Source organism: Stegastes partitus, unplaced genomic scaffold (genome assembly GCF_000690725.1).
Source record: "Stegastes partitus isolate 25-593 unplaced genomic scaffold, Stegastes_partitus-1.0.2 Scaffold734, whole genome shotgun sequence".
Classification (NCBI taxonomy): Eukaryota; Metazoa; Chordata; class Actinopteri; family Pomacentridae; genus Stegastes; species Stegastes partitus.
The window spans coordinates 122,609-148,855 of record NW_007578465.1 but is presented as its reverse complement, the minus strand read 5'-3'; the positions used below and the strand labels follow the sequence as shown (position 1 = coordinate 148,855).

At 42.0% G+C, this 26,247-nt stretch overlaps 1 protein-coding gene across 1 annotated transcript in view; it reads right to left on the bottom strand.

The window, feature by feature from the left end:
* The window catches only part of tiam2b (TIAM Rac1 associated GEF 2b), a 71,872-nt gene that overhangs the window by 44,753 nt on the left and 872 nt on the right, over window positions 1-26,247 (bottom strand). The gene's annotated exons all lie outside the window — the stretch shown is intronic.

Here is a 26,247-nt window from a genome sequence, read left to right as displayed (position 1 = left end):
CAATCACATTCACACTTACGGGCAATTTAGAATCACCAATTAACCTCAGCATGTTTTTGGACTGTGGGAGGAAGTCGCAGAACCCAGAGAGAACCCACGCTGCACGGGGAGAACATGCAAACTCCACGCAGAAAGATCCCGGGGGTCCTGACGTGAGCCGGCGACCGTCTTGCTGTGAGGCTATTATTTTAGTGTATTTTAGTGTCAGAACAGTGAACCCTCAACCATCAGCCTCAAACGAAGAAGAACATCAGCTCTCAACACAAGATCTTTTGCGTTAATGTCACATGTAAAGTCACACAAAAGTTGCCTTGAACAGCAGGAAAAAAACTTTAGAAAACACAAAATGACAGCATGTAGCTCGGGTGTAGTTATGTTCAAAAAGCTTAAAACACCCGAGAGTCTAAACTATTGGCGAATTTGAAATGAATTAAACAAAAAAGATTAAAGTAAAAAGTTCTGCCAGTGCAAAAAAAATGTAATTCAAGGAAAAAGTATCAGAGTCAATGTGTTGGGTCTAAACGTCCTGCCAAGTCTGCTTTCTTGAACTGTTCTGCATTTAAAACTGTGTAAACCACTTAAGAAATCACTCGTTAGGCTGTTTTTTTTTAAAAACTTCTCTCTGTGTGGTGAAGCTTTTGTCTTGAGGCCGAACAGACGCAGGAAACCGGAACTCCAGATCAGCTGTAAATAGCAGGAAACTGAGACACCTCCTGCAGCAGCAGATACACAAACTCAGCACACACCCTCACACTTTATACTTCATTTCTTAGAGTTACACATATGTTTGTATTCGTATGTTCTAGATTTACAGACATCCTCTTGGATATTAAATCTCTGCTGCAGAGAGACAGAAAACAAAGAGACTGCAGCTGATTATTTTCATCGCTGATTATCTCCCCACTTTATCAGTTAATTATTGGTTGTTTTGTCTCGTTTCAGGCATTCAGCAACAAAACAGGGACGTTTTTTGGAGTTCAACTTGGAACAACCTGCGATGGGATTGTGTGCTTATGAACTGGCTCTGATGGGAGTTAGTGGAAAAATGTAGCTTGGTGAATCAGACTGGCAGCGAAGATGCAATGTGCATCCTGTGGAATAAAATTCAGCAGCTTGATGCTAAAACTGGAGCTCAGAATTCAAACTTTAATTTAAAAAAGTGGTCACATTTGAGCGTCATCTTACGTGCACTTTATTTTCTGTTCTCATTGAAGTGCTGAAAATGCAGCTGACAAAGTGCACAGAAAAAACGATGGAGCTCCGAAATATGATCGGTCCAAAAAAAAATCTGTTTACAATCATATGAAGCAAAAAAGCAGCAAATTAAACAACATTTTATAGTTTTGCCTCAAATACAAGCAGAACCGTTGGTGATTAGTTCTCTGGTGTTTGACAAATAAATGAACTGTTTTAGCTCTTAAAGAGACTCACAATCTGCTGGAGTGCCTCTGAGCAGGGCACTCCGCCAGTCACAGTCAGTATTTTTCTCTGACTTTCCATCATGTTCTTCTGGTCAAATAACTGCCGACAGTCCAGGAGGATGTGTGTTTTGCCGTTGCGGTCTGCCAGAATGTTTCTCTGCTTCCAAGCTCTACACTGACAGCTCCAGACGACGTACGGAGACAAAAATGTTGTTAATTGTGGTGCGATATAATATGTGTAACACCGCCCTAACTGCAGTTTCCACAGAGCAGAGCTGTAGCCCCAAACACACCCTCAGGTCAGCGGGTACGCGCAACGAAACTTCAGCTCCAAATATTAGATCACAAAGATGATCAAATGTCCAAATCAAGTGCTGCCATTGTTCCCCAGAGGCTGCAGCTTGCATGGCAGCGTCAGTATGAGAACAACTGTTCCCAGGGTGGCGCTACGGGAAATAGTCAAAAAGTCACCAAAATCTAAAGACATTATCCTCTGGAAACAGGAGTGAGATCAGAACATGTCATATTAATTTGCCTTTTAGAGATGTTTTTGTTTACAAGTAGATTTTTTCTCCTCCTTAAAGAAAACGATAGTTTGTGAAGATTCATTCATTTGGGACCATTCATCTCAAGCAAAACAAAAAATGTGAACTCCTTTTGGTTCTGCGAGTCAAAAGTAAGCTCCTGATCCATCATCGCATTCTTCAATACAAAAATATCTTCCGAGCATAATCAGAGCACAAAATCAGACTCTGTGTCATTCAGTAATTAGATAAAAATAAGGTAAAAATTGTACACTGGACTGGAGGGAAAATATATTCAGTATTGGATGTTTATCTTGCAATTGCCAGTCCTCTCTTTTTTATAAAATTACATTCCTACACAACTAAATAGTTTTCTCAATTATGCCTAAGTGCATTGTAATCGCTGGCTGAATTATATTTAGAGGCAAAGTGCGGTTTGAACCTAATGAAGCATCACATTTATAACCTGCAGTCAGCAGGAGGTGGTTGGGGTGGACGGCGGGTGCACAAAACGCAATGCTGTACAAACAAAGACCAGGTTCTCATCAGAACTTCTCTCTGTTTGACTAAGGTTCAGGTAAGATGGTGGTTTTGGTTCAGTGCAGATGAACACTTTGTGCCTCGAGTCGGTTTGGACTGTTAAAAAATCTGTATTAACCCAGACCGCTGTCTTTCCTAAATCTGAGATAGAGTCTAACCACCATCAGAAAACAGATAAGCAGAGGTTCTACTGCAAGTATGGACACATAAGGAGAAAAAAACAAGTCGATAGTGAACGTCTGATGTTCAGTATCAACATTTTGCAGCTTCTCAAATAGTAAATTACACCAGTTCTTGATCACAATGATAAACAGAATTCAGTCAGAAGAGGGTTCCTCTAATATCTATTTACTGCTGCAGTTCAGTTGCGCACAATCATAATTTATAGAAAGCAAGGTTGCTCCTGAAGTACATACTTTTTCCACTTAAAACATCCTGTGGCCTCTTTTGCTTTGTTTGGTTTATATTTGCATGTTCTTCAACACGCTGTTTAGTGCAAGTGAAAAGTGTGTTTATTCTAAACTCTTGCTGTTCAATACCTTGTACTGCAAACATGATTTGCAGACTCGGGATTGTTTGGTGCACTCGAACAGTGTTCCCTCTTGCACTTTTCTGTGGGGTTATTTGTGCAGCACAAAGGGGGGAGGTGCAGTGGTGTTGTGTTTTTGCAGGGAGACGCCAAGAAGCAAAATGAGACCTCCACCTCCCCATGGGAAAGCACAAAGACGGAGTTCGATAAGGAGGAGGAGGGGGCCGCTGGCTGCAGTCCCTTTCTCCTCATCAGGGGAAGCGTGCCTGGCCCCGAAGGAGGGGGTCGGTTTGGGTGGTGGGGGTCTGTTTCCTGTCCCGGCTGACTGGGGTCCTTGTCCTGGCACTGTGGGCAGACGGGTGGAGACCATCGGACTCAGGTGGGGCCAAGTGTTGGGTTTGGTGTGGCCGCTGCAGCTGCTTCCTCCTCTGGAGAGCCTCAAACATCCAGGAGAACACTGGAGAACATTTACAAACGCTTTGCTTCTGATTCGGATGGTGGTCTTAGGAATCTGTCACACCAGCGTTTAAAACAGCCACGTTTCAGGCAGACATCAACTGTCGTGAAGCAGCATGGAGGTGGAAGCATGATCACTTGAATTAAGACAAACCCTCATTTTCTATCAACCATCTGTTTGAGAAAAGACAGAAAACTGTCAAAAGCACTTGTCTCGAGGTCCCATTAATCCAAGCAGAAGATAGTCTAAATAATGACCTGTTTTTTCTGGATGAATTGAACCTGAAATGGGTAAAATGTTAAATCTACATGAGAGTATCTCGTCTGTCAATCAGACTCACAGCCTCCTGACCTCTTAAGGGTCTGAACCTTTTCCCCTGACAGCATTTTTCTGTCTCTTTTAGCTAAGTTGTAATTCTTGGCTGTTTCTTCCTGATTTATTTCTGCAGTAAAGACGTCGGGAGACTCTATGAACTCGCTTTCACGCAATAATTTATTTCTACCAAGATGGGGAAACATGTCACAGGAGACTTCAGAAACTCCTGCAGGTTAACTGCATTTGAAAGACTCAATGAAAACACTTGCGAACACAACAACGTAAGAGCCCCGCCTCCTTGAAACTGAATTCCCAGAAAAATATTGTCTTACATTGCGGTTAACAGGGTAATCAATTTCCCATGATCAAAATCTTACCTGGCCATTCTTTATTTATTTATTTTTTAAAAGCAAAACACCAAACACTACCTGGTTCCAGCTTCTGTCATGTTGGGGTTTTCTGCTTTGCTTTGGGTACTGACACTGAACTAAGACTATTTGAAGTTTTGAACTGTTGGTTACAATCTAAAGATGTCACTTTAGGCTGAAGATATTTTATAAGAACACAAGATTAATTGAGGAAAAAAAAGCATTAGTTGCAGCCTTTAACCAACTATTATCCAGTTAGTGGCCCGGGTCACTAAATTAAACTGACCTAAATTGCATATTTTGGGTTTTGGACAGTCTATTGATAGATGAAAATAAATATATGCACCAAAAAATAACCCCTATACTGCACTCTGCTACAACAAACACATACAAAAAAGCCTTTTATTTTTTTCTTGTCTGAATGTTACCGTAGAATACACTGCTTCTCGTCATATCCACCCCCATCATCATCATCATCATGTCTCCCAGCTGCTGTGACGGATTGATCGTCTGTCTAATCGAAGGTTAATTGAATGAAGTGTTTGTTGGTGTCAGGGAAGCTGACAGACTCGGGCGATGCTGCAGCGCTAAACAGGCACTAATGAGATTTGATCCCAGATCAAATGTAGTTTGGTTTTAGCAGCACAAGGTTATCTGCAGGTCCTGAGTAAACTGTCAATAAATCAGCGTTAGTTCAGTGTGTCGGCCCCCTTCTGCTGTTCACAACAAGACATCTCAACATTTATCCTCCTGGACTGCAGCCATGTTGTTCATCAAACATTTCTGGGCGTAAACATGAAGGTACATGAAGAACATATTTAAATTCCATTAGTAGGACACTCTGCCATGCCATCATGAAAATTGGAGATGCAGGTTTTTTCAGCTATGCTCCAAAGCTGATTAACCAGAACACCTGTGTATCTAAGAATTTAGAGAGGTAGTGCTTTTCAAAATGGACTTAACACATATCTTTTTAACATGATATGTCTACTTTTTGGTATCTTTTTGATTCCCATGTTAAACTACTTTCAGCTGCACGTTTTGCTTGGGAAGTGCTATACTAATTAAGACTAATGACAATCATGGTTTAATTTAGCATCTGGGAGAGTTAACTTCAAAGTGCATAATTATGAGGTGATCCAGATCGTGACATCGATTAATTTTATGTTCATCTGGTTCAGTCTTGCTGATGTCCTTATAAGTATTTAGTTAAATAGCAGAGTAGAGTCCCCTGATGATAAGAGAAAACTTGAGGCTACACTCTGAGATTAAAATATCCATCAAAACATAAAGATGAGATACATAACACTGCTTTTTTAGACAGATGAGGTGAAAGTGGGGCTTCCAACCACTTCTATAAAAGCTACTAAAGAAGAATAAACAAGTCAGTAAAAGTCTTTTATAACCAACATGCAGGATGTTCACATAAAACTAGGCATGTAGTTAAATCTTTGTGTTCCTGTGACTGGTTGTTATAGCAATAAATGAGAGTTTGATCAGTGAAATGTTTGTTTGAAATATCATTTCTCCACCTACAGAGTGAACATCTCACTCAGTGAATGATCTGAGATATCAACACAGTAACAGCAGCAGAAGCTGCCAGATGAAGGTGAATGACAGGAAAAGGATGCAGACTTCCTTCCACTCATCTACAACAAAGATATGCTGTTTCAGTCAACAAATAAAAACACTCCCACAGTCTGGTTGAATCCAAAACCTTTGGAAAGCTAAAACATCAGCCACTCTTCGGGCTTAAAGACTTGGTGCCTTGAACCCTGTCTGGAATTTATAAAACAAGCTTTCTGTAATTTTGTGTTAGGATTTTCATTTAGATCTTATCTCAAACGTAGTACTACAGCTGAACTGAGTTGTGTTTTGGCAACTCAAGGCTTTCAAATCATATTATGGGGACTCCCTGGGGCCCCTCAGGGACACGTGCAGGCCCCAGGTCTTCAGTTTAGTCTAAATGATCTAAATGGTCCGCACCTAACAACATTTGTCACCGCAGCAAGCATCACCGGACTGTGAAAGCCCTGATTCCAACCAGACAACAGTGAGCCTCTCAATGACTGTGTGGTGAAGTGTGTGAGGCTGTGTGTGTGCTGTCCTTTGTGTTTCAGAGAGTGAACACAGAAAGAAAGAGAGTGGACAAAGCAGAGACGAGTGCCTGCCGTCGGTCCTTTCATTCAGGCTCCAGATGCTGCTGCGGGGCCCCTTGGCCTCCGAAACATCCATCAAAATACAAGATTCACTGTCACAGAGAGGAAGAGCTGTGCTAAAGGCGATAGCTGATCAGTAGCTGTGTGTTTACCTGCACTGCAGTAGGCAGGATGCTTATTTTTCAGCCATTTAACTTCATATCAAGTGAAGCAAAGTGGGGGAAAAAGACCAAGCAAGCAACTTTTGCCTTTAAAACAACTCCAGTTCTTCTTCGATTCATCAATTTTAAGGCATTGGAGATTCAGTCTGTCTCTTCATGTGATGAGCATGGACTCCATGATGGCAAGATCAGGGCTCTGTGGGATTCAGACCACCTGCTGCTGGACTCTTTGTGACTGAAGATAGTTTTTCATGACTCTGACTGGATGTTCGGCCTCATTGTCCTGCTGCGATGACCAGACGCGTGGTGGATGGCGTCGACGTCATGGATAAAAATCTTAACATTGACAATACTGTGTCTACACCAGGACACAATCTTCTGCGACCAGAGTCTGTGTCCAATCATGTGTCAACCTAGTCTTGCTTTGCCAGACCATTCTACATAACAGCTTGGCTGCACTTCATTATTATTCTGCTATGTCTTGTTTCTGTTTCCTTAAACCATCACAGTTGTGTTAGTCAGAGCTACGCCAAGGATGCGGCTTTGGTGTTTCCTCAAAATAGTGGCAGGGAGAATTGTTTTGGTTGAATATTTGCACTAAGGGAGGCGAGAACTGATTAAAATGGATAATCCACTAATAACTACAAGGGCGGCTTAATTCGAATTCTCTTCAAAACTTGTATTGTTGGAGGTTGCTGCCCAGTGGTTGTTGTTGTTTCTTGTAGTGAAGTGGATTTTGAAAAATTTAACATGTAGATAGCAGACGGGGAGGAAAAAGTCCCATTAAAAGGGCAGCTAATGACAGACTTAAATCCACAGTCTACATCTGGTGAGTCAGACTAGTGCTAACAAGGAGTGTTAACTGAGCTTTCACTCGATCCTTAACCACACCTTAATAACACTTTACTTTCCAGAGCTAAAACCATGCCGTACTTGTTCCAATACTGCAAAAAGAAAGAAATTGTTGTAGAAAATCAACATATTTACAGTTTTGTACAAAACTTCCCATTGTGTCTGTCTCTGGGTGATGGGGTTCAAACACTTGGCAGTTGCTGGGAAGCGATAATTTACCATCATGATAAGATTTTCCGTAACTCACTGGTGGCTGATCCTATCACACTGAAAGACCACAAGAAATTCCAAGGCCAATCAGATGCCTCCCTGCAGGTTCTGCATAATGGGCGGGAGTCTGGACATCTAGAGAGCTGAATGTTTGTATCTCACATGCTCGACAGAACACTATACGTCCTTTTAACTAATTTGTGCATTATGTTTTGAAACTCATGCTGATTTTTGTACTTTTTCCAGTGTTTGCATAAAGCTACTCTGCAACCAATACCTTTCATAAGCATCTTTCATGGTAGCTCGTTGGGGGCACTGGAAAAGGGCAATTGGCGTATATATTTCATTGTAGAGGTCGAACTCTTTTAAAGCAAACAAGTGTCCCATTCTGCGGACTCAGTTTTATACATGAGCAATAAGACAAAATATTTTAGAAATGAAATACGAACTGGCTTGAATGCATCAACTACCAACATACAAAAGTGCACCCACCCTCCAGAGTTGATGTGTCGGTCTGAGCTCCCAACTCAAGAACAACCCAAGAAAACAGAGTGTAAAACTTTCCACAGTAGTGTATGTTTACACTGAACTGACAGCCTCTTGAAAATGTTAAGTTTCTCTGCAGATTTACTTCCTGATAATTTCAAAGCAGCTTTATGTTATCTGTCCGTGCAAAGAGGAAGACTTGATACAGCAAAGCCAAATGAAGTCATCCTGCAGTTTAAATTGTGGCCTGTGACGGACTACAGACCCACCGCGTTCCCTCAGGGGATGCCAAATGTAAAACCAACAACAACATTAAACGCACTCACAGTCCTGTACGGGTAATTTGGTGGAAAAAGGCTCCATTTAAACAACATATGCAGTTTCCCTGCGAGATAAAACTGTGATTAGCTCCGACTGAAAGGAGGCAGCAGACTGTGAGGAGACGAAGCGACAAACGTTGAATAATGACGTTGGTCACAAAAACCTCGCTGGGTAAAAGGAGCCATATGTTGGCAGCAGAGCTCCGAGCCAAGTGTTTGCCAAGAGGCGGAGATGTGACGGAAACAAACCATTGCTGGCTTGCCTGAAGAGCAAGAAATCAGAGTCGCTGCTGATGGGCCTGTTTATCTGCTTTTTGGTTTAATGAGCCCAAGGTGTTTCGTTCACTTCTAATTCGAATCAGACAGCAGATTCTGTTCGGCTCACGTTGGCCTGCAGAGCAGTTCGTGCCACGCTTAAATCCACAGATCAACACCTGGCCAGGAGCAGGAACCACACACACACACACAAACACACAGAAATTAGCAGGATTCAGCGGTTAGCCCAAAGCTCATGTCAACAGAGTCCAACCACAGAGTAAACACAGGCCGAAGGAACTCAAACTGAAAAACAGACTGCATGTTATTGTAATAACAGAGAAGAGGTAGAAGTTTTAAATCTGCATCTTGATCTGAATCTTGATTCACAGTGACAGCCAAATTATACAACACAGGTGCCAGTTTTTGTTTGGATTCAACTGCACTGAATTACTGCAAATGTTCAAAAATACCAAACGCTGAAATTCCTGGATTTGGAATCACTTGTGTTTTTTTTGGGCTCAAAAGATATTTTTCCACAAAATCTCACTGAAACTTGAGCAGATTATTTTTTTAACAGGCAAACAAAACAGAAAAATTACCCTCTTTGGTGGACATAGTTTAAGTTATTTAAACCAGAATCGGTAAAGCTGAGGGCTCATATTGTGATGCTCTATGTAAACAGTTCAAAACATGTCTTGTCCTGAGTTAAAGGTGTTTGAAATGTGGTTAAATATAACTTTCTTTTTTTTTTAATTTAAAAATTAAATTAAATTTCAGTGATTGTATTTCAGTGTCGATGCAGGCCCAGGTTTGGTGTCATTATAGCTCAGCAAATACTCTCGTATTTGTAATTAGGTTATCTGCTGGACTTTTTTTTTTCTTCCAGGGGCCAGTTGTGTGTGTGTGCGTCTCTTTGTCAGTTTGTAATGAAATTAAGCAGGTCGCACCAAAGAAATTTGTTCTTCTGGGGGGTTAAGTTGCTGCCACATATTTACACTAGTGACTACTAGCCATAATGGCTGCATAGCTGAAAACCACATAAACAATTAGCATGCCACAGGCAACAATCTGTCCTGTTTGGATTACTGGACAAGCTGGTGGAAACAGAAAGCATGTTGTCCATCAGCTGGGACATCATCAGCTGGATCTGTACTGCGAGCTTTATGAGCAGGATCCCAGATCAGTAGATAAATACTTTAGCTAAAATGTGATGCAGTGGTTGACTTCCAGGTGTTACTTACTAACCAGTTTATGCATTAAAAAAAAAACAAAAAAACGCAGCCTAGCTCAATGGATGTAGACTTTGGATATAAGCTTGCTGGGTAGTTCATGTGTTACTATCCCTCCCCTTTTATTATCTGTGTATCACTCTTTTCGAAATCCCTTTCTCTACAGGAAACAACAGTAAAAACCACCGAGCAGCAACTTGCAGACTGAAAATAGCAAGTTAAGTCGAAGATCTGGATTGTGCAATAAGATAGACCTGCTTGGTTCGTTTGATTATTTGCTGTAAGGATCTACAGTGAATATGTTTGCAACACTTGTTGTCCAACAGGGTGCAAGTGTTTGAGCAAAAACAAGTTCCCCCACCAGTAGCTGCAGGGGCACCATTGCTGCATCCTGGGCTTAACATTTCCAATATTAGTGTGATTGCTTTAAGAAATACAAACAAGCCAGAGCATTTTTTCCCCTCCTATAGTGGAAGCGTATTGAGGTTTCTCAAGATGTCAAACTATTCCTTTTATTATTGCTATGTTGCACCGACTTGATAAATAAACTGAATCCAACTGACTGGCTAATATGGAAATCCACCTTTAGTGAGGTGAATGTCCTGGTAATGACTGCGACTGCTGAGCGCTCATTTTCTGTCTTGTCCACAGCTTTTTTTTTTTCTGCTTCTTCTCCTTTATTCAACTATTTGTGTAAATTTCATCCTCTTTTCTGATTGAGTATGTCAAGGCTTTACAGAGCAGGGTAGCTATATATTCATAAGTGGTTTTAGATTGTGTGTACGGGGCAGTGAAGTGCCCTTCTACAGAAAAGAATTTGGTTCGGACAAAAGGCTTGCTCGCGCGGTCCACACCCAAGCTCGCCATGACATTGTTTCAATCATGCGGTTACGTCAAGTGAAGTCATATCTGATAGGAATTACTGCCAAAGTACAATTAAGACTACAAACTGTAAAACAACCACTGAGGCTTCTACTTTAAGGGCAGCCAGTGTGTTTTTAGAAACACCTCCATCCTGGTCTGCGCTGTTTGAATCGTTCTAGCTGTTAAATGAAAGTGTAGAAGAACAGAGTTCCCCTTGTTGTCCTGAAAACGTGATTAAAGAGCTGTAAACAAGCTTGGAGTCCTTAAAGTGCATCTGAGAGGAAAACTGGAGAAAGGACCATTTGTTTCAGAGCAGGTAACACTCCATGAGGTCTACAGCGCTGTGTGGTTTGTACCAGCCTGGTTTGGTCCTTAAAGGTCAGAGTCTGCAGCCGCTGAGCCTCAAAGGAATGTAAAAGCTTTTACAGTGAACTCGCTGAGGTGAACAAAGAATTTCAAAGACAAACTGTGCAGCTGTGGTTGCTGCCTGTTGTGTTTTCAGGGTGTTTTGTGGGCAGAGTGGCCGTGCAGACTCGTGGAAATGATCCTGATATGATTGAGCAGCCGCACCGAGGCTGAGAAAACACCTCTGATACTGATGAAGACCAAAGACTGGCCGACACAAACACAGAGGATTCAGGAAATCTGCTGAGCTGACTCTTTGTCCAGTAGCTGAGATGGCTGACCTGACAGGATCAATGCAGGTGATTTTCACAAAGCAAGCCCGTTGTTTTTATGCACATTTTCTGAAACATGATGGGACTTTAACAGGTCTATGGCCATCAAAACAAAGGATGATTCAGTTCTCTTAGGTCATCCTCTTGGAACCCTCCACCACCAACGAAATGGCATCGACTCAAGCCAGGGTAGCCTCAGTCATCAAGAACACGCTCAGTATAAATGCTAAAGAGTCATAAAGAGCATTCAGGTTCTGGTCTGGTTGTTGAAGCATCTCTTTTTTCCTTTTGTGTATGAAAACACCTGCAAAATCTCTAGTCGGGCTGCAACTAATGACTACTTTCATAGTTCAACTTCTTGGATTATGAATCGCACTAATTCTCAATGTTTAGCTGTCAGCTTTTACAGTTGGCTGTTTTTAGTAAGTGCTAACTGACAGTTAAGTAAGTGAAGATGCTTGTTGTGTATTTGTAATATAGTGTATTTGTGTTTTATATGATTGAAGAATTGCTGCTACAACACTGCAGTTTCCGATGCCCAGTCTTACTATATTATGCTGACAAGTTTTAAACCCAGTGGCTGGGAGTGCTCCCATGTGTCCCATGAAAAGGCGCACAGAGGGCCAGTAAAGAGACAGACAGAGCAGATATATAAACTTTATGAATGTTTTGATGGTCCAATGGTCCGATTTGACGGGGGACTGGCATGGGCGAGGGACACACTGATACCAACAATAATGTAGGCTCCGCTAGTTTCTGTGATAACTTACGGAGGATTGAGTGTTCACCATTTGTTCCTTCAACCTGAGGCTTAGCCAACATTTTTGAATTGTTGAATGCTGGATATCAGTGGTGAGCTTTCTAGACAAGCTGTAACTGTACAATAAAACCCCTCTTCCAAAATGCTTTGGCTTGGTTAGATTTGTTTCCAGTGTTCCTATGATTCTCCTGTGCTGAGATCAGGGGTAAACTTGGTCAGTATGTCCCCAGACTCTGAGTAGGTGGTCCACACTTTTAAAAAATTACATTGGACAGCGACTCACATTGGGTGGAGCCACGCTTCACTCCAGTTAACAATGACGTCACGATTGGTGAAATATGTTGGCAACTCATTTAACCATTGATTTTAGTTGATTACATCAATTATTGGTCATGGCCTTATTCACAAGGACTTCTAAAGAATATACTGCAGATAGTGCCGCATGGATACATGTGATCCAGATTCCTGAAGCTATCTGTCGCTTCACTTGTGATTTAATAGGAACGCAAACAATGGCAGCAGCGATGAAGAAAAGGAATGTAGTCTTTGGTCATTTAGATGGAGAAAGCTTGGAAGTGTTGAGCTGTTCCAGTGTGTAGATGCCAAGTTACAGGACGACAGTGTCGCAACACTTACAGTGGAACAAGACAGTTTAACAGCCAGTCACATTCACTTAAGGATACAGGAACGTCACATTAACCATTTTACAACAACACAGGCACCTGCAGAAACAGCAGGAAATGACCAGTAACCACACACTAGCTTTATCATATTTATAGGGATATGCAGAACCAGATTTCTCTGTGTTCATGTTAACCTCCTATCCCCAATAAGGAGCACTGGAGTTTGCTAATTACCATAAAAACTTGGAAACACAAGGTCCAAATAAAATGTTTTCATGACTGAGATGAATGATGTTACAGATGTGTTGCAGGATATTTTACAACCCTGTTGAGAAACAGGACAGCAGATTTTAAATTTAAACACACGTTTAGATCAGGTCAGGGCTGTCGGCTTCCTGTCAAACCGACCTGACGACAAACTGCAGCAACATCTGGCTGTTGATGCAGGAATTTCCCACCGTGGTTGTAAACAACGTGACGTCAACAACACACACAGGACACGCTGATTTCCTCTGAACTGTTTTAGATTTAAACACCTCAGAAGGGTCAAACATCCCGTCGCACACTTCCTGTCCTGCTGTCATTGGACGGACACAGCGACTGCTGAGCTTTTCATTCCCTCGACAGGAGAAAGCTGGAAAAAAAGCCACGCCTGGACTTTCGGGATCCAGCTATATATTAACAAAACCTCACTGTTCTCACTGATAACTTCAGGATAATCCATCATTCTAGATGCATTTTCTTAAAAAAAAAAAACATACTGCTGCAGACTTGATTTAATTGAATCTTTTGTCTGAATTTGTCTTGCATCCCAAAGCATTCATATATTACACCACACATTACCATGGATGGGCTGTAAGACAACAGACGGCCCATTCCTTCTGCAGAGGCAAGACACCTGGTCTGAGAGAGACACACAAAATGACTATTAAAATAATTTCAGATATTGTCTGCATATCTTCTTGGATAGTTTGTATCTTTTTGCCATCATTCTGGGTCTGTTGTGTTGATGTACACATATTTTAACTTGATTCTGTCCCTTTCTAGTTGTATATTTGTGGTGGCCATTTTTTCTTCCGAGTCTCTGCCTTTGCTTTTCCTTTTGTGTTGTCTCGCTTCTTTCTAGTTGTTTTGAGCATTGTTGTAGTTGTTCCTCTCTCTTTGTGGTAGGATTTTGGCTCTTTATAGTTACTTTTGCAGTTGTTACGAGACATTTCGCATCTCTTTGTCACAAGCTAATTCCTGATTGTGACATCCATGGACGGGACGTCAAAGTGTAGCCAGGACGAGGAGGGTGTCTAGTTCAAGGACCTCAGGATGATTCTGCTGTGGTCATAAGCTCTGGGTAGTGACCAAAAGAATGAGGTTGCAGATGCAAAATACGTTTCCTCATTAGCTCAGTCTTACACATATAGAGAGGACCTCACACATCCAGAGGGATCTTGAAATAGAGTTGCTGCTGCTTCACATTGAAAGGAGCCAGCAGAGGTGGTTCAGACATGTGATTAGGATGCATCCCAGAAGACTTCCTTGGGAAGCTTTCTGGACACGTACAACCATGAGAAGACTCTGGAGAAGTCCCAGAAGTTGTAAGAGGTTCTATATATCTCATCTGACCTGGGAACACCTTGGACCTCTCAGGAGAAACTGGAAAGTGTTGCTGGGGAGAGGGACATCTGGCATAACCTGCTTCACATGCTACCCCTGCAACCCAACCCCGGATAAACCAAAGAAAATGGATGGATGCATCTCTTTGTAATCGTTTTGAGTTTCTTTGTGGTTGTGTGTTTGAAATTTTCAGAGTGAAATGTGAGCAGTAACTTCAAACAGATCCAACCGAAGTGCCTGGGACTGTGCCCAGTAGGCCTGTTCAGTAATCCTTGCATGGGCATTTCTAACAGGTAGCTGCAGTGCTTAGTTTTACATCGCTGAAATGGGAACCAAACGAGAGGAACAAAATAGTTCCACAGTCTGTTCAGATGAGCCTGTAAGACTTTAAAATCTTCTGTTTGAAAATTTGGTTGATATTCTTATTTACTTAAACGACATTGTTTTGCTCTTTCGAATGCAGTTTGGAACTTTTTCAAGAACTCCAGTTTGAGAACGGCTGTCACACATAAACATACCAAACATAATAAATCCTGAGCAGATATGTTGTCTTACATAAGAGCCACTCAAAGCCAGAGAATACCAAAAGGGCGAGAGTCATCAGAAAACCACAGGATGCTGAGGACAAACTCACTCTCTACTTATTACACAACAGTTGGAGAAGCTGAGGCTGGAAAACAATGAAAACTGGAGTCAGGACCAAAGCGCGAAATCAGAGGAAGCACACAAGAATCTGTGGTGAAGAAAGGATGGAAGAAACTGAACAACGAGGGAAATATGACAGGAATATTGCACATGTGAGAAACGAAATGACAGGCTCCCAAGATTTACATGGCTTTGTGGGTTCACTATTCAATAAAGCATCCAGCCCTAACCAGTCTGAATGATGAGAAACAAGGTTGGAAACTTGCCTTGAAAACACTTCTCTCTCTGCAAGAACAGCACAGAGCTCTTAGCAAAGAAAACCAAGAGTTAAAAATCTCTTTATCTTTAAAAAATTCTGCTGGGCTGGTATTTTCTGTGGAGACTCAGCTCTGATGTGTGCAGCTCAGTATCGGCAGCTTTTGGTTTTTCCACTGCAGCGCTGGTTGATGAATCAGAACCAGATACGCTCGGGAGCTTCACCAGTCAGCTTCCAATATACCGTTACTAAACCAAACAGAGTCCAAAACCCAGTGAGCAACAACGGAAAAACTCCCTCAACAGGGCCAGCATGACAACGACACGCTGCACTAACGCAATGGAAATAAAAGCCACAACATATCAGGGTGATTTTCCTGAGGAATCAAATCTGGAGGGATGGATGGAAGTAGAGAGGTTGGGATGGAAAGATGTGCCCAGGATATGGGAAACAGGATAACTGGATATCTGTTTTCCAATTTGCACAAATCCTCTTTAGGAGGGGATGTTACAAGAAGGGCTAATGGGTGCCGCATGAGTCTTTTTTATGAAAAATTAGAGCAGAAAAAAACAACTGCCTCTTATGTCACAGGGAAATTAAAAAGGACCTTTTCATGTGATGGCAGAGATTTTTTTGAGGAGGAGTTACACTTCCGTCAATAGAAATGTAACAATGGAGAAAAAAAATGTGAATCAAAGAAAACATCTGCCCTTAATCTAATAGAATTACAGTCACATGGCTTGTAATTAATAAATGTGGCTATGATGCAGCAAATTAATACGTATGATAAACAGACTCATGGTTGAGCAAATTGGATGCAAACAGTGAATATGTAGTTTAATATGAACCCACAGTCCTCAGCTCACTTGCTGTTCTGTCAGAGCAACATGTGACTGTGTGAGCGTTGTAGTTTTCACACACACACACACACACACACACACACACACACACTTTCATGACTTGATGCCAAGTTCACTTGTATGACTCTGGGCAGGGAGGGCGAGTGAGGAGGTTTATTATGATGTGGGAACACAGAGAGAGAGAGTATTATGTGAGTAATTGGAAGCAGCTGTTGAGGGAAATACTGATCCTGGTCGGTTTGGTTGGAAGCTGCTCTGAGAGCAGCAGCAGGGTGACGTAACACGGCGACAGCAGTGTTGAGCTGATACACACAACACCAGTACGTACAGTTCAGCTCTCAGAGCACCATGTTGTTTGCGACCGGAGGCTTTCGAGGCAAATCATGGGTGCACAGTCAACTGTCAAGGGGTTCCTGAGACATTGAGAAAATGTCACAGCATGATGATGCTCTGTCAAATTCTGTCATTTTTAAGAGAATAATTATTTTCCCGTCAATACATTCGACAGGAAAAGTCACTGTGACCAAATCAATAATGTACCTGTAATCTGTAATGTGATGAGAAAACACTGACGAGAAGGTGCAATTATAAAGTTCTGGTTCTGTTCCTATCTGCATTAAGAGAACAAGGTGTGGTCATGCACATTGCACAGGTTTGAGCAATAACTCTCGTGAGCCAGAATTCCAGATAATGTCGTACATCAAGATTTGTGTCATGTCCATATTTGTCACCACTTGAAGGTGTGCATTTGCGATTTCACCATGAACCTGAAAGAGCAGCAACGTGTCAAAATCTGCAATGATCTGGGCCCCCTTATAGCTCACCTGGTAGAGCGGGCGGCCCATGAACAGGGGCTGTAGTTCCCCGATGCAGCGGTCGTGAGTTCGAGTCCCGCTCACGACCCTTTGCTGCAGGTCTGTCCCCATTCTTCTCCCCCCTTTCCTGTCTCTCTCTACTACTAAAGGCAAAGGCCAAAAAAATATATTTAAAAAAAAAATCTGCAATGATCTTCACCAGCAAGCCCAGGACGAGCCAACCTTCATCTTCAGTATCAGTGCTGGTGAGGGTAGTCAAGTCTGCAAATACAACTCAGAGACCAAACAGCAGCGTTCACAGTGGAACAACTCAGTCTCCAAGACCAGTAAAGGTGTGTAAGGTGAGGAGCGCACCAAGAACACGCTTGTTGTTTTCTTAGTTCACAGTGTTGTGCACCAGGAATTCATCTCTCAGGGTTGGACTGTCTACACAGAGTTCTATACAATAATATCCTGAAGCGTCTGAAGGAGAACATTAAGTTCAAATGATCTGACTCATCTATGGCACGGTGGCCTGTGGGTTCTCTAGCTCTAATGTGTGCTGTTCTGAATTTTTTATTTTTTTTGCCACAACAACATAACCTTTGCTCTCCACCTGCCCTGTTTGCCTGATTTGGCTCCCTGCGACTTCTTCCTTTATCCCAAAATGAATTTCAAGTTAAAGTGTCACTATTTTGGCTACATTTTGGAGATCCAGTGCATGTCCTAAATTGTGCTAGATGTGCTTAAACTGGACTTCTAGAGAGCATTCCAATCATGGCAGGTGCGCTGAAACTAGTGTATTGTTGCACATGGAGACTACTTTGAAGGGCATGGCAGCCAAATTCAAATGTTTTTTAATTGTGTAGGCACAGTCGAAGTTTTTTTTTTGTCGTACCTTGTATATTTGGGAAGTCACTCATTAAAGCTCTTAAGTTTTAGGGAGGATGGTGAGCTGCTTCAATACAAAAATTACTCACCATGACTTGGGGCTTATTTAACTGCATTAACCCAAAACTTTCATCTTTATCTAATCTTAATCAAAGTGCCTTTAAGCTACAAGCAGGGGTTTTAATGTAAACTCTGGTCGCTGCTGTCAAAGTTGAAAGCTTTATGGAGCCATCATTAACCCCACCCTCCTCCTGCTGACTTTGGTTCCATTCACAAATGCTCTTCATTCAAGTTTAAAAAATACATCGTCTCTGATTTCTGAATCCACTCGACAACTATGCTGCACGTAACTGGAAAAAGTACTTAATGTGAAAAAAACCCTATTGGCAGGAGAGAGTTGAAGACAAAGGACAAATTCGAAGACAAATTGCATCTCACACCTCACATCTTTCCCTTTAACATGACCTCTATTCAACTTTCTCATGCCGAAACTTAAGGATAAAGAGAAATAGTAAACACCTACTGTATAACAAGCAACTAATACTCCTGGCAAAGTTTCTTTAACAGCATCATGGGGGGTTGCATCCATTTTAGATGATTTTGGACCTCGTGCTCTTCGTCCATTGCCACCAAATACACCACAGAGCTCCTCAATACATTTCATAGTCAAGTCGAGCTTTTTCCACCTCCGTCTGCAAAATGCCCCTCACCCCCCTCAACCTCCCCAAAACATGCTAACCAAAGCCTTTCAGTCCGGTGGTGCAGACAGATGACTCCTGAAATTACAGCTGCAGGCACCGAATAAACCTCATTATCATGAGCTGTACTATTACAGTTTCCTCCATCCTCTGAGTAATCATAGCAGGATGAGTGTGTGCGTGTTCAGCCTCCTCAAATGTTTTTATTTATTCACAGGGAGATTGCTCTATTATTCAGATGCTTGCGCTGCTTGTTTGGACAAAATTGCTGAATTACAGAATCAAAACTGCGCCTCTCGCTCTCGTCTTTGCAGCTGCGACAAACCTGCGTCATTAAAGACAGTTTAAACGGTATTTTTACTTGAATTGTCTGCAGTCTAAGGTGTCCACTTTAAATTTAGTAGTGAGCGCTGCCTGAAGCTCAGCTGAGTCCACAACAACCCTGTCCAAACCACAAAGTGTAAATATATTTAAAAAAAAGAAAAAGAAACTGCAGAGGGTTTGGCCAAGAACAGTGTTGGCCTTGTTAAAATCGGGTTAAAGTATGCTGGTCGACAGCTCCGTCCACTTCCTGTGTTGATGTTAAGGATCGCTGCGCTCAAAGAGGCTTTAATTCATCTGCACGTGAGTCTGAACTCAGATTTAGAGTTTATAAAATCTCCACCTTAACCAGGCTTAACTGGTAATGGAGACCACATGAAGACAACAGAAACGGTGACTTGCTGCTTGGACTGCATGTGTTTGCTTCCACTGGTAGCAGTAAATGGACACGACATGAAATCTGTCCCCATGAGTCTACATAAATACAGATGCATTGTGTTTTGTCTGAAACTGAAAAAAAAAAAAGTTTCTTGAAAGTGAACTACACTGGAAACCAGAAATGACTCATCAAATTGGTAGTCGTACCACAAACATGCTCCACTCAAGTGTACAAATGCTAACGTCTGGACCCGGCTGCTACAACCGTGGTGAACACTGGTCACCATAATCAACGTGGGCCCTTATGTACATGCATGAAGAGATCAATCGAAGGAGGTAATATGGGCCAGTTGAAGCTAATCAAAGTGTTTCCAGCACATGTACTGTGTTCAAACAAAGGAGTCAACGTGTGAAACTGATGCACATCCAGTGATGGGATCTTCTACGACCAGGTCAGTTTGTGCTACACTTGAAACCTGGAGGCTAACAGAGAATAAAACAAGGGTCTTCTGGTGCAGTTATAGTCGACAGTTTGCTTGGATTTTTAAAAATTCTATGAGCTTGAAGTCTTGTTGTGTTATCATCATAGCTCCTGGGCTCTGACCTTTGACCTTCTGGTCCAGCTACTGCGGCTGATCTATAATCGGAGGCTGATTGTATTCTCAAGCATTTACGTGTTCAAAGAATCTCAAACACTCAGTTAAGCCTCCTGCCCACACCAGGGCAACAATAAAACTCTATCATGGTGAAAATGTGATCCAATTAGCTTTATTATCCAAAGGCTGCTTCACTTTGTGCTGTAATTGAGTTCTGCTCTGCTGAGTCGGATCTTATCGGCTCGGTCTCGTGCCTCATGCACAAACAAAGCCTCTCCGTTGTTGGATCACTCTGAGCTGAGTGGCTTAAAGAAAGAACAACAGGGCGGCCAAGCCTATCGCCTTTTTCCATCGTGCAGAAAGTGGCGGCCTTGCACGACAACATGGAAGTTAATTAGGTAGAAAATCCACCGCGCATTCCAGCCGAAACACAGACGCCCTCTTCTTCTTCATCTTCTACTGCAGCGGTGACCACACTGGGCTCTCTGCCCGCTATGACCTGAAGAAAAACAAACTGCTGGATTCACCTCCACAGTGAGTGTGTGTTGGTTTTCTGCTGCTGCGAGAGCCAAGTGCATGACTTAAAGAGTCTTGACAGCAGCGGTTCTGTCACATGTTTCATTCAGTCACAGAAGTACGTTACTGAGACTGAATGGTGTGTTTCTATCTGGACCCCTTTTTAAACCCCTACTGAGTCAAAATAATGTAATTTTACATCAAAATAAATTCCCCTCCTTCTAATTAATGCAAATCACATACTTACATGTCATACTGTGCACATATTGCAGAAATCATCATGACTTATAAAGGCCAAGTCCTGCTCATTACAATGGTGCAGTATTATGGGGATGATCACAGGTCATTCCAGTTTGATGGTCGGCCCTGTCTATGTTAGAAGTGGAGTCCACAGACAAGAAGATAAATCAAAGGGAAGATGAGAGTCGGAAGATGGAGGCAGAAACACAACTGGTGATGGTTCTGTGTTCACATAGTGGCACCTGTTAATGGCAGACTGAAAAATCTCCATGTGTCCATAAATGAGAGGAATCCCAGCTATGTAACTACAACTATTGAATCTGCAGCTTTGATAAACGTCTTGAAGATGGTATTTCACCTCCGCAACATCAACTAGAAGACAAGACCAAGAACGGACAAAAAGCTCGACTCTCCATACGGTCAGTAAAAGCTACTACGACGAGGAAAAGGTCATTTTACGCTCTGGATATCTGGTTTGTATGTCCTCTGAATCACCAACACTCACTGGACAAGAAAACTATCCAAAACCTCAGACTGCAGGTGAACTGGTCTGACAGCAGATATTTTCCAGATGGAAATCCTGAATGCCGTCAAATGTCTGTTCCTTTCAGGCAGCAAACGCTTAAAATGGTTCATGTAAAAATCTCTTCTTTTTGGAAAGCCTCTAAAAGCTTGCGCGTTTCCTCCATTACACAACTCCTTGTGCAAATTCAGTATGATCCATAAAGACACAATAGATCCAATTAATTAACAACAGGTTGAAACACTGTGATTGTGAACGCATTAAACACGTCTGCATCACCAAACCCCAGAGCGTCAGCTACACTGGGTTTGGAATGGAATCTCTGACTTCCTGCTGTTTCTGGCCTTTCTGTCACTGAGCTGATGTGAGAGTGTAAACTGAGCCGCTCTGACTCTCATTAGCACACAGCAGAGCCTAATGAGGTCCACTCAGTATTCATTAACACGCTGTTTAACTGCGAGGTGACATATGGAGAGCCAAGACCGAACACTCGACCGACGAAGCGTCAAGCTTGGTGAAAACAAGTTTCTATTGTTGATCAGGCAGAACAAAGAGATCCGAGATCTTCTCTGGCCTCCCACATGTCACAATGATCGCTCGGGTGTTTCGGTTATTGATCGCTGAAGCCTCCACAGGGAATCAATGTGGGTTTTGTCATTATAGGCTGTATTAAACTAAACCCTCACTCGGGTTTTGGAGAACTTTCTTGCTGAGAGATCGTTGATCACAGTGAATGTTTAGTTTGTGTTCTTTTGAAAACTGCATCATTTATGTTAATGAGTCCACACTGGCCCCTCAAACCGAGCAAAGTGCGTTTGTACTAACTGCCATATAAAGGTTAAAAAAAACCCTTTTCTTTAAAAATGATTTTAAAAGCGTATCTATGTATATCTGTCTACAGAGATGGCACCATTGCTGCAGGAATAAACTGCACTGATTTGTTCACTATGTATACGAGGTGTGTCAGAAAAGTTTCAGGACTGGCGTCACAAAAGATATATTTCAAATCCAAACTACAAACTACAAGTTTTCCTCTTCCAAGTAATCCCCCTGGGGTCTAACACACTTCTCCAGCCTTCTCTGCCACACCGCCATGCACTCCTGGAAGAATTCTTCCAGGATCCTCCACAGCTCCGTCGTCACAGCCATCTTGATGTCGTCCACGTCTTCTAAACGGGTCCCCTTGATGACCCCCTTGAGCTTGGGGAAGAGGAATAAATCCCACGGAGCCAGGTGGGGTGAGGAGGGAGGTTGCTCCAGCACGGAGATGTTCTTCTCAGCCAGGAACTGTGGGATGCTCAGCTCATTGTGAGCAGGTTGTCATGGTGAAGCAGCCACGACTTGTCCTGCCACAACTCTCGCCTCTTCTCAAGCACTGAATGAAGCAAACGCTGCAGGATCTCTTTGTAGACGTGCTGGTTGATGATCTGAAGGAGAAAACTCGTAGTTTGTAGTTTAGGTTTGAAACATATCTTTTGTGACACCAGTCCTGGAACTTTTCTGACGCACCTCGTTAATTTATAAATCTCAGAAGAAAGAGAATCTTGATTTTTTAATGGGGTTCAAATGAAAAAAAAAGGCAACATCAGAACCAACCTGATCACTCAGGATTTGACATTAATGAGTAAACTCCAGTCTGTGTTTTCATTGCTGCACTCTTTAGCAAACTTTCTGATGTGACGACATCAGACTCAGACCAGAGAAACGTCAGCTTTAGGGCTCAGGTTTCCTCCGAGTATTTATTTGTTCTGGAGTAAAACGCTGTCAAAACATTCATGTGTGGTTCTGCACGTTCATTTCTAAAAACACTGGCATGACTGTGCGCCTGCTGGACCGCACAGCTTCCTGCTGAAAGCCAACTCTACCTCGCCGCGGTTTTCTGGACACACAGCGAGCAGTGTTCTACCTGTCGGGGCGTTTTCCCCGCCGCCACCTGAGCTGCTCGCCTTACAACACAAACAACCGCAAACCACGTCAGTGAGCAGAGGAGGAAACTCCACGGCAGCAAAATGGTCAGTAGGGTAGAAAAATAAACACAGCGTTGGGGGTTTGTTTACAGTTTTACCTGTATTGCATTCCTTTAAAAAAAAAAAAAAAAAAATTGTAATTGATGAGCAGTTCTAAATCAGTCTGTTGGTAACCATAGTCACCAAACTGATGCGTCGAGGTTGGGTGGCAGAGAAACGAGTGGTGAAACTAACCGGCTCCTGAGTTAAACTGACTACAAACACGTTGTAAATACAGCGCGGTTGGTTGACACACCTGTCCAGTCTGTTTTTATACTGCTAAAACCTCATTAATGTACAATCTATACATGTATCTACGTACTTCTGGCCACTGTGTCATCACACAATAGTGTTTGTATATGTGTGTGCTTGTAAGTTTGTCTTTGTCAGAGATTTTGTCAGAGAGTTTTACACCTCAAAAGTGAGGCCATTTCGTCACTTTGAGACAGACCTTCAAACAGCAGTCTGGGGGTTCAGACTTGGTTTCAGGATTCAGGTTAGTGCTCAGGTTTTGATTGGCGGCTCATTATGCCGATGAGGACCGTCACAAAGACAGAAGAACGACTATGTGTGCATTTGTGAGTGTATTTTGGGGTTTCGGGTCTTGAACTCTTCTCCCTGGAGGTTTAAAGGGCTCTGCAGGACCCCACTTAGGTTTTAATGTGCCTGCTCTCTACTCAGCCCCACACACACACACTCACACCCCACAACAAAGGCTCTGCAGGGGCCCGCTGGGGTTTATTTAACAGGGTTTCCCCCTAATAGAGACACAGCTGCTGGATTTCATGCTCAGTTTTTTTAACTGTGCAATTCAGGGAACCAACAAGTGAAGCAACACTGTTGGAACATGTGGAATTTACACCAGAGCAGTGCATGAAATACATCCGTGGCCACATAAAGATGGTAGATATAGAAACTAAGTAAATGAATAAAACAGATGAAGACTCCTGAGCTCAGCTTCTGTGCTTCACAGGCTGTAGTGTTCATTATGGCTACAATATGAATAGAATGTAAACGTAAATCGGACCAGTGTGAGAGGAGCAGAGACGTGATGTGAAGTCAGTGGATCATCCAGCCTTCATAAAACCCAACTACAGCCAGTGACACCAATCAAACACAAGCACAAATGCCTGGCAGATGACTTCAGAAGGTGAATTATGTGTTTCTACTGTTTACGTCCTGATCATGGAGACAGAATGCGGCTGGTTCCAAAGGTGACCCAACACATTGGGTTCTTGATTAGTTGTTTGGTCTATAAATGTTTAAAATTGTCTATCACACTTTCAGAAAGACCAAATATTTACTTTAGAATATAAAACTACTCTTTAGTATCACATAAGATGGAGAAAAGCTGATAATCCTCACATCAGAGAAGCTAATTATGAGATATTTGGCACTTTTGCATGAAAACTTAAAAAAAAAAAAAAAGACTAATATTAAAAGTATCTGTGGATTATGTTTTGCTTTGAATGTAAACCGTTTAAATTCATCAAGATTAATTCCAACACATCCAGGAAAATGTAAGCATTCATCCACAATTCCTCATTTTGTGGTATTGAATCCAAAATGCTTCCTCATGTTACATCTCAGATGGTTGGCTGTCATTAATTATTTGTTATGCATGACTTGTTAGTTTCTTCCATCAGCAAACAGAACAACAACAACAATAGTCTCTCAAAAACAGAGCATCAGTAAAGCAACAGTGCAGATCAGGCCTGTTGCACATAAAGACAAACAAGAAGAATTTCATCACATTATTACCGACTGAGTCTTTTCTTTTTCTCCCACATTCAAATTACATGTTGAATAAAATGTGCATTCGTTGGTCAGAGAAACAGCAGGTTGAGTTAATTTTCAAGTCGAGCCATTAAATCACCGCACCGGAACAACACACAAGATCATTAAAAGATCTCCAGTCGAAGCTCAGGTGATGAAAGAGTAGAAAACATGAACAGAACCAGACATTTCTGCTGGTCTCATGTGTTAATATGAGGAAGGCTACAGTTTCCACAGCTGATGCTTTCCTCAGTTTTCACCTCCACAGTAGAAATGAAGTTTCAGAGGATGTAAATTTAGGATTTATTTATTTTTGGGACATATTACCTCCCTTCCCAAGTGCTTTCTTTCTTTTCTTTTTTTTTCCAAACCTACAACAACCCTACCATGCTGGTGTATCTGCTGCCAGTCAGGGAAACTGAAACTGAAAATGCTCATAAAAACAGGAAGATGGAAATTTGTGTCTGAATTTAAAACTAACATTTAATTAACGCTCACAAAAAATTCAGGCGAGGCAGTATGATTATATCACAAAGGCACTGTGAGACTGTAGCTCCTTTCTTTGTTCATCAACTGTTTAGTGTTTAAAATGTCTGAAACTACTAAAGAAAAAGCAGATCGTTCGTCACTAAAACCAAAACGAACACATTAACATTTTCTTTTGTGTCCAACCAACAGCTGAAAAACATATTCAGTTTACTATGATAGAAAACTGTCCAATATTCGCCTCTGACAAGCTCTACCAGGCAAGATTCTGCATTTTTGTTTAAAAAAAAAAAAAAAAAAAAAAGGTTGCCAGATTGTTCAAATTAGGTTTGTCCTGAACACCGGAGAAAACCATTTGCAAATATACACAGTTTTGACCGACGGGCAGAAGCTACGCACACATGGATGCAGACAATAAGATGACTTTTAATCTTGTTTTGTAAGCTGATGTTACACTTTGTTAGTACGTCACTTTTTGGGTGTCAAACTTTGACATTTGTGTAGATTCTCAGTCAGTGGACTTCTTTTTTTTGCTCTTATAGACACTTCACCTGCCATCCAAGAAGCTCTTTCAGTGACTGATGAGGAGTCCAACATGGTTAGAAGCCCATAAACGACTCAAGACTCACGTGACTCGAGGTGTGAAGAGTTGTGAAACCGCCACGTGAGGGACGACTCAAGGTGTGAATGGAGGTGAAATTGTTCGGGGAGTGATCTCAAGACTGCATTATAAGTACCTGGCCAGTGGTGTAGCAAAAGCCTTCCAATACTGACTGATTGGGATGTTGACTACCGTGGCAATGACAGAAGCTCCAGCAGTCTAAATGGCTGCCAGTTAACTTTCAGTCAGTCAGCTGATACACTGCTTCATCTCTGGGCCTGACATAATAATAAAACTGC